General features: G+C 31.3%; 1 long non-coding RNA gene and 1 other non-coding gene across 2 annotated transcripts in view; both read right to left on the reverse strand.

Annotated features, from left to right (window-relative positions):
* Positions 1–493, reverse strand: part of LOC143922130 (small subunit ribosomal RNA) — a 1,934-nt gene extending 1,441 nt beyond the window's left edge. The window contains exon 1 of the ribosomal RNA XR_013261555.1: positions 1–493. This exon is cut by the window's left edge and continues 1,441 nt beyond it. This is a non-coding gene — a ribosomal RNA (small subunit ribosomal RNA).
* A 5,192-nt stretch (positions 494–5,685) lies between these two features.
* On the reverse strand, positions 5,686–9,167 carry LOC143922128 (uncharacterized). Its single transcript, XR_013261553.1, has 5 exons — positions 9,091–9,167; positions 8,752–8,877; positions 8,426–8,556; positions 7,133–8,293; positions 5,686–5,811 (listed from the first exon to the last, which is right to left on the reverse strand). It is a non-coding gene; the product is annotated as an uncharacterized LOC143922128 (long non-coding RNA).
* Positions 9,168–9,481: the final 314 nt, after the last annotated feature.

Below are 9,481 nucleotides of genomic sequence, written 5' to 3' on the forward strand. Positions count from 1 at the left end.
ACTACCTCCCCGTGCCGGGAGTGGGTAATTTGCGCGCCTGCTGCCTTCCGTGGATGTGGTAGCCGTTTCTCAGGCTCCCTCTCCGGAATCGAACCCTGATTCCCCGTTACCCGTGACAACCATGGTAGTCGCATAAACTACCATCGACAGTTGATAAGGCAGACATTTGAAAGATGCGTCGCCGGTGCTAGACCGTGCGATCGGCTCAAAGTTATCTAGAGTCATCTCTGAGTGCGGCGGACGCGAGCAAGCCCGCGATCCGCCGATTGGTTTTTGATCTAATAAAAGCATTCCTTCCGTCACCGGTCGGAACTTCGTTTGCATGTATTAGCTCTAGAATTGCCACAGTTATCCAAGTAACTGTGTACGATCTAAGGAACCAAAACTGATATATTGAGCCATTCGCGGTTTCACCTTAATTCGGCTTATACTGAGACTTGCATGGCTTAGTCTTTGAGACAAGCATATGATTACTGGCAGGATCAACCAGGGAGCTGCGCGCTTGTGTCGCGTAGTAGCGCAGTATATACAACGGCGTGAGCCGTTCGTACACATGCGTACATACACGTACATACTCTGATGAGCACCGTCCGGCCGGCGTAACCCGACGCGGACGACGTCGCATGATCTCCTTGAATGTTATTATTATTTAAAACATCACGGTATATATATTATATATATATGTATACAAGTTTATACACATGCATACAGTGACACACGCATGCATACGTATCATACGTATGCACATACATACATACATACATATTTTAAGAATACATAGTGTGTGTGCGCATGTGTAATTTTTTTTTTATATATATACAAAAACATATATACAAACATGATATTTTAACGTATATACAGAAAGTTCGACCGTCAATTCGAGAAAAGCACGCGTCGGACTCGTTCGAAACGAGCTGACGAAGTTCGTGTGAGAGCGACGAATCGCTCTCTTCTCTTATAATTCTGTGTCTCTGCTCGCGCGGAACTAGAGAGTGCACGATATTACTGTTCAAACGTATGCGCGCTTTTCTCATTCAAAAACGAGTGGGCGGCGCCGCATATGTCTTTACGGTTAACGCGTTGTTGCGCGGACGCCTTCTGACGAAGGCCGCGATCGCGTACGCGTTGACGTTGAGTATCGGACGAGCGACTATCAGCATGTATTCACACAGGTCGTATCGCCGGCTCGTTGTACAGTGGGTGGTATGAACTAGAGCTGCGAATGTTTCACGTACCGTTACGCTATTTTGCGAGAGAAATAATAAACAAAAAAATAATGGGGATAGTTTGCGTTTTGGCGGGGTGTGCGAAGGGGTTAAGACAAGAAATGATATTTTTTTTAAAAAAATTTAAGAAAAAAAAAATTTTTAAAAAAAAATTTCGAAGAAAAATAAATATACATATATATTTTTTAAAATATATTTGTTGTTATTAAATTATTATAGATATATATGTGAGAACTGATATTTTTTTTTAAAAATTTAAGAATAAAATATTTTTTTAAAAAATAATTTTGAGGAAAAATAAATATATATATTTTTTGATATGTTTGTTGTTTTTAAATTATTATAGATTATACATATATGTATGAACTGATATCTTTTTTTTTTTTTTAATTTAAGAATAAAATATTTTTTTAAAAAATAATTTTTAGGAAAAATAAATATTTATATTTTTTAATATGTTTGTTGTTTTTAAATTATTATAGATTATACATATATGTAAGAACTGATATCTTTTTTTTTTTAATTTAAGAATAAAATATTTTTTTAAAAAATAATTTTTAGGAAAAATAAATATATATATTTTTTAATATGTTCGTTGTTTTTAAATTATTATAGATTATACATATATGTAAGAACTGATATCTTTTTTTTTTAAATTTAAGAATAAAATATTTTTTTAAAAAATAATTTTGAGGAAAAATAAATATATATATTTTTTGATATGTTTGTTGTTTTTAAATTATTATAGATTATACATATATGTAAGAACCAGTGGCGTGCGGTCCATGGATGCGGTGGATGCGGCGCATCCCCTATAACTTTAAAAAGCCAAGAGTATTTTTAATAAATATTTGAATTTCGCTTCGATGTATTCTTAGTGATGTACGTGATTATGATGTAGTATATGATATATATTTCACATATCACGTGTTTTTTGTTACATGATGCATTATATAGGATCTTTTGATAATTTTTATTAAGGATTCGCATAGGCCGCATTCGCATAGGCCGGCCACAGGCGAGTGACGCTGGCGAGTAGACGCTGAGTGAAGTGCGCGCGCGTCATGGATTCGGAGTCAAGACCGATCCCATTTGCGCATGCGCACTATGAGGCTGTCTTATTCGCGCGGACGCGTTGACACTTGTTTAACCTCTACGGTGGATTCGGTTTCTCTGTTTGCTTATCTATTGAGTTTCACTTGGAAGCCGCTGTTGATCGATATTTCCGCACGCTACGCCCCAAGTTATTTATCAAAAAGCTAGCCGATTCATTTCTTTAGACGAAGTTAATCATTTATACTGTAAGTTGGTTATTTTTTACTTTTGAATTAAGTTTTCATTTAAATTAGTTTCGTCTAACTTTATTTTTAGTTTACTGTTCCACTACTTACGAGTTTTCATTATTGCCTTTAATATGGATATCGAAAATAACAATGAGAGTGGACTTGTCGTCGAGATCAATAATAATTGCAATTGTTTAATTGAAAATGTGCTGAAAAGAAGATTTGCTTCTCTCCCATTTAATGAAAAGGAGATTATTGTTAAGAGCCCCAAACCCACACCAATATTAAATATTCAGTCTAAAACAAAAACATTTAAAAGGTATTTTAACACAGAAACATACGAAAAAATTTCATGGATTTGTGGATGTGCTCACTTAACGAAATTATTCTGTTGGCCATGTATTTTATTTTCTCAAGAAGTGAATGTCTGGAGTAAATTTGGATTTTCTGACCTAAACAATTTAAGTAAATCGCGCAAGAGACATGAATGTTCTCAAGCTCACATATGTTCTGCTGCTCAATTTAAAAAATTTGGAAAGGGACCTCGTATAGAAAATTTTTTAAGTGCTCAATTTAAAGCAAATATTGAAATGCACAACAAAGAAGTTACTGCAAATAGATACATTTTGTCGAAATTAATAAGCGCGATCTGTTTTTTAGCAAAACAAGAACAACCTTTACGAGGACATTTTGAACACCAGGAATCGGAAAATAGAGGGAATTATATTGAGTTGCTGTATCTGTTGAGTGAATCAGACATAAAATTGAAAACTCATTTAGATAACTCTACGGTGTTTACTGGACTATCGAACCATATACAAAATGACTTGGTATCCGCAATATCAAAAGTCTTGCTAGATGAGATTAAAACTGAAATACGTGCATCAAAATTTGTTTCCATAATTGTGGACGAATCTACAGATATCAGTCGCAAAGCTCAGCTATCTACTATTTTTAGATATGTAGATGAAAACAATGAAATTCAGGAGAGATTTGTTGGATTTGTCGATGTTAGTCCCAATAGAACAGCTAATGCTCTTTTTCAGCACATACGTGAGACCTTGGAAGAATTTGGTTGTTTGGACAAATTAATTGCACAAACGTACGATGGAGCGGCTGTAATGTCCGGGGAGCATAATGGAGTGCAACGAAAAATTCGAGATATTTGTCCTAATTCTTTATTTGTCCATTGTTACGCTCACAGATTGAATTTAGTTTTGTCGCAATCTGTTAAACATATATCCGGATGCAAACGTTTTTTCAGCCGTATGTTGTCATTTTCAACTTTTTTTTGTAAGTCTTCAAGAAGAATTTCCCTTCTCGATTGTCAAATAAAAAAACGATTTCCCACTGCTGCCCCTACACGATGGAACTACAATAGCAAAATTTTAAATATGATATTAGAATATCAAACAGAATTAATGGAAATATTTAATCAAATAATTAATGATGAAGACGAATGGGATACTGATGCTGTCATAAATGCTGAAGTCCTTCATCGTTATTTAAAAGAGTTTGAATTCAATTTCAATTTGCATTTATTTTCTGCAATATTTAATTCGGCAGATTTTTTATTTGAAATTTTACAAAAAAAAACCTTTGACATATCGTATTGCGTAAGTGAAATTAAAAAATTTGTAAAATATTTAGATAACAAAAAAGAAGATTTTGATTCATTGTGGAACAAAGTAATAACTAAAAATTTTAATAGAAAAAGAAAATATGCTGAATGTGAAGAAGATGTGAAAACAACGTATAAACTTCACTATTCTGAAATTTTAGAAACTCTTTCAGTAAATACAACCAATCGATTTCGAGATATCGAAAATTTAAAATTTCTCGAATTTTTTAACGTCAAAAAATTTAAAGAATATGAAAATAATTTTCCAGATTTCCTATTTAAATCACTCCACCTAACTTATGGAAAATACTTTGATTTTATGAAATTAAAAAGCGAATTAATTTACATGTACTCAACGCAAGATTTTCATTTGAAATCTATAAATGACGTAAAGGAATTAATTGTGAAAGATGATCTAATAGACGTTTTGGAACAAGTATTTAGTTTAATACAATTAATTTGTACGATACCTTCCACGAGCGCATCGGCTGAACGATCATTTTCGACTATGAAAAGAATTAAAACGTTCACCAGAAGTAGTCAAAGTGAAGAAAGACTCTCTGGTCTTGCTTTAATTGCAATCGAAAAGAAAATAATGTCAAATTTAAAAAACAATAAAAAATTCTATGATGCGGTTATCGATGAATTTTGTAAAAAGGAACGAAGAATAAAATTAAATTTTAAAAAATAAATTGGTCGGTTTTTTTTTTCAAACAAGGGACAGCATCCCTTGTTTGAAAAGTCACCGCCCGCCACTGGTAAGAACTGATATCTTTTTTTTTTTAATTTAAGAATAAAATATTTTTTTAAAAAATAATTTTTAGGAAAAATAAATATATATATTTTTTAATATGTTCGTTGTTTTTAAATTATTATAGATTATACATATATGTAAGAACTGATATCTTTTTTTTTTAAATTTAAGAATAAAATATTTTTTTAAAAAATAATTTTTAGGAAAAATAAATATATATATTTTTTAATATGTTTGTTGTTTTTAAATTATTATAGATTATACATATATGTAAGAACTGATATCTTTTTTTTTTTTTAAATTTAAGAATAAAATATTTTTTTAAAAAATAATTTTTAGGAAAAATAAATATATATATTTTTTAATATGTTTGTTGTTTTTAAATTATTATAGATTATACATATATGTAAGAACTGATATCTTTTTTTTTTAAATTTAAGAATAAAATATTTTTTTAAAAAATAATTTTTAGGAAAAATAAATATTTATATTTTTTAATATGTTTGTTGTTTTTAAATTATTATAGATTATACATATATGTAAGAACTGATATCTTTTTTAATATATTTGTTATATACACACACACACGTGTGTGTGTGTGTGTGTGTGTGTGTGTGTGTGTGTGTGTGTCTACATATACATATATTTATACATACATATAACAATACACTACATATAATAAACAATATTTATGCATAAATATTAGAATGTTAACTTTTTAGTTGTATCGTCGTGACAACATTTGAAAAATCCCTCCATCGTCTTTATATTTCATTATATTACAAGATAAAAATTAAAATTAAAATAAATGTACACACACATGTGTATCTATGTGTGAGTATATATTTATACATACACAATTCATACATGTAACAATATTTATGCATTCATTTTTAGTGACGTTAACATTAGAATAACATTAGATTACTAACAAAATTAAATTAAATTTGTAAATTAGAAACGATCAGTGGATCAGTAGCTATCAAAATAGATATACGATGTTCAATTATGTTCACACACTTGTTCAATTATGTTCACAATACAAGTGTGTGCGCGCTTCCGTCGAGACGCCGACGTCGCCGAGTGAAATTTTATTCATCCAAAAAATAAATAAAATCATATGTGTACATTATACATACATACATGCATGCATACGTACATACACACATAAATGTATAAGAATTGTAAATAGGTTTTAGACCTCTTTTTCCTATTATGCTATAACGTTAACATTAGAATAATATAAGACTATGATTACTAACAAAATTAAATTAAATTTGTAAATTAGAAACGATCAGTGGATCAGTAGCTATCAAAATAGATATACGATGTTCAATTATGTTCACACACTTGTTCAATTATGTTCACAATACAAGTGTGTGCGCGCTTCCGTCGAGACGCCGACGTCGCCGAGTGAAATTTTATTCATCCAAAAAATAAATAAAATCATATGTGTACATTATACATACATACATGCATGCATACGTACATACACACATAAATGTATAAGAATTGTAAATAGGTTTTAGACCTCTTTTTCCTATTATGCTATAACGTTAACATTAGAATAATATAAGACTATGATTACTAACAAAATTAAATTAAATTTGTAAATTAGAAACGATCAGTGGATCAGTAGCTATCAAAATAGATATACGATGTTCAATTATGTTCACACACTTGTTCAATTATGTTCACAATACAAGTGTGTGCGCGCTTCCGTCGAGACGCCGACGTCGCCGAGTGAAATTTTATTCATCCAAAAAATAAATAAAATCATATGTGTACATTATACATACATACATGCATGCATACGTACATACACACATAAATGTATAAGAATTGTAAATAGGTTTTAGACCTCTTTTTCCTATTATGCTATAACGTTAACATTAGAATAATATAAGACTATGATTACTAACAAAATTAAATTAAATTTGTAAATTAGAAACGATCAGTGGATCAGTAGCTATCAAAATAGATATACGATGTTCAATTATGTTCACACACTTGTTCAATTATGTTCACAATACAAGTGTGTGCGCGCTTCCGTCGAGACGCCGACGTCGCCGAGTGAAATTTTATTCATCCAAAAAATAAATAAAATCATATGTGTACATTATACATACATACATGCATGCATACGTACATACACACATAAATGTATAAGAATTGTAAATAGGTTTTAGACCTCTTTTTCCTATTATGCTATAACGTTAACATTAGAATAATATAAGACTATGATTACTAACAAAATTAAATTAAATTTGTAAATTAGAAACGATCAGTGGATCAGTAGCTATCAAAATAGATATACGATGTTCAATTATGTTCACACACTTGTTCAATTATGTTCACAATACAAGTGTGTGCGCGCTTCCGTCGAGACGCCGACGTCGCCGAGTGAAATTTTATTCATCCAAAAAATAAATAAAATCATATGTGTACATTATACATACATACATGCATGCATACGTACATACACACATAAATGTATAAGAATTGTAAATAGGTTTTAGACCTCTTTTTCCTATTATGCTATAACGTTAACATTAGAATAATATAAGACTATGATTACTAACAAAATTAAATTAAATTTGTAAATTAGAAACGATCAGTGGATCAGTAGCTATCAAAATAGATATACGATGTTCAATTATGTTCACACACTTGTTCAATTATGTTCACAATACAAGTGTGTGCGCGCTTCCGTCGAGACGCCGACGTCGCCGAGTGAAATTTTATTCATCCAAAAAATAAATAAAATCATATGTGTACATTATACATACATACATGCATGCATACGTACATACACACATAAATGTATAAGAATTGTAAATAGGTTTTAGACCTCTTTTTCCTATTATGCTATAACGTTAACATTAGAATAATATAAGACTATGATTACTAACAAAATTAAATTAAATTTGTAAATTAGAAACGATCAGTGGATCAGTAGCTATCAAAATAGATATACGATGTTCAATTATGTTCACACACTTGTTCAATTATGTTCACAATACAAGTGTGTGCGCGCTTCCGTCGAGACGCCGACGTCGCCGAGTGAAATTTTATTCATCCAAAAAATAAATAAAATCATATGTGTACATTATACATACATACATGCATGCATACGTACATACACACATAAATGTATAAGAATTGTAAATAGGTTTTAGACCTCTTTTTCCTATTATGCTATAACGTTAACATTAGAATAATATAAGACTATGATTACTAACAAAATTAAATTAAATTTGTAAATTAGAAACGATCAGTGGATCAGTAGCTATCAAAATAGATATACGATGTTCAATTATGTTCACACACTTGTTCAATTATGTTCACAATACAAGTGTGTGCGCGCTTCCGTCGAGACGCCGACGTCGCCGAGGGAAATTTTATTCGTCTAAAAAATAAATAAAATCATATGTGTACATTATACATACATACATGCATGCATACGTACATACACACATAATTGCTCATCGGTAATCTCGTTCCGGAGAGATATTAGTCATTTATCATTATTTAGACTAACCATTTGTGCTGGAACCTTCCATTGTTTAAAATTATTTCTGCACATGAGTATACAATATTGTTTACAGCGTCCCAAATATTATATCCGGTTCAAAAATGCTCTCTCTCTCCTCTGTCAATCGTTTCGATAGCCTGTAAAGGTCAATAACAAATCTTTGAAGTTTGGTTAAAGTTTAGATAAAAAGCTTATAACAATAATATGACTTTATCACCGTCGAACACAAAAAAAAATTGTAATAACGGCGTTAAGACGTTTGTGATTTATTGATAAACTACATTCACAATTACAGATAACATGTGTTAATTGTTAATTGTTATCATACTCACCCTAATATTCCAGTGAACTGTGCAAATAATGACCGGACGTGAGCGGGCTCGAAGTCGGTGTTTTCAGTTGTTAATTTCGAACAAAATGCATTTGAGAGTAGGCCACCACAGTACGATATTGTGTATCTGAAATATATGAATATACATAGCCATGAAATTGGTATGTGAATGTGGCCATTTGAACTTTTCGATCGTGTGATTGAAACGTCAAGTTTTATTGATAAATGATATTAACAATTAGATACAACCAAACTAAACTAAACTACACTAGACTACACTAGACTACACTACACTACAACCAAACTAGACTGCACCACAGTTGAAACGACACTAACTAACCTGAGATCGGCGGAGCTAACGTCAGACGCGCGAGTCGGGGGAAATCCCGCGCCGCGCGTCTCCACTGGGGTTGACTGGATTTGGCCGTAATCAATATGATCATAGTCGACCAGCACTTCGTTTACGTACATATACGTATCAATAATATATATTACAATATTATTATTAATGTATTACATATCATATTATAACATCGTTTTAATTATTTATAACACAACGCGAGATGTTCGGCGATGGAATATTATATGGAGAGTGTCATTGACTGATTATTTCTATGACAACACAGTCCCCGTCGGCGTTGACGACAGCTTGAATCGATGTATTAATACCATGTAAAAAATAAAATAAGGCGAAATAAGAAGAGGTCTGTAAAAAAAAAGTAGTTTCATCC

This window comes from Arctopsyche grandis, unplaced genomic scaffold (assembly GCF_051622035.1).
Source record: "Arctopsyche grandis isolate Sample6627 unplaced genomic scaffold, ASM5162203v2 HiC_scaffold_484, whole genome shotgun sequence".
NCBI lineage: Eukaryota > Metazoa > Arthropoda > Insecta > Trichoptera > Hydropsychidae > Arctopsyche > Arctopsyche grandis.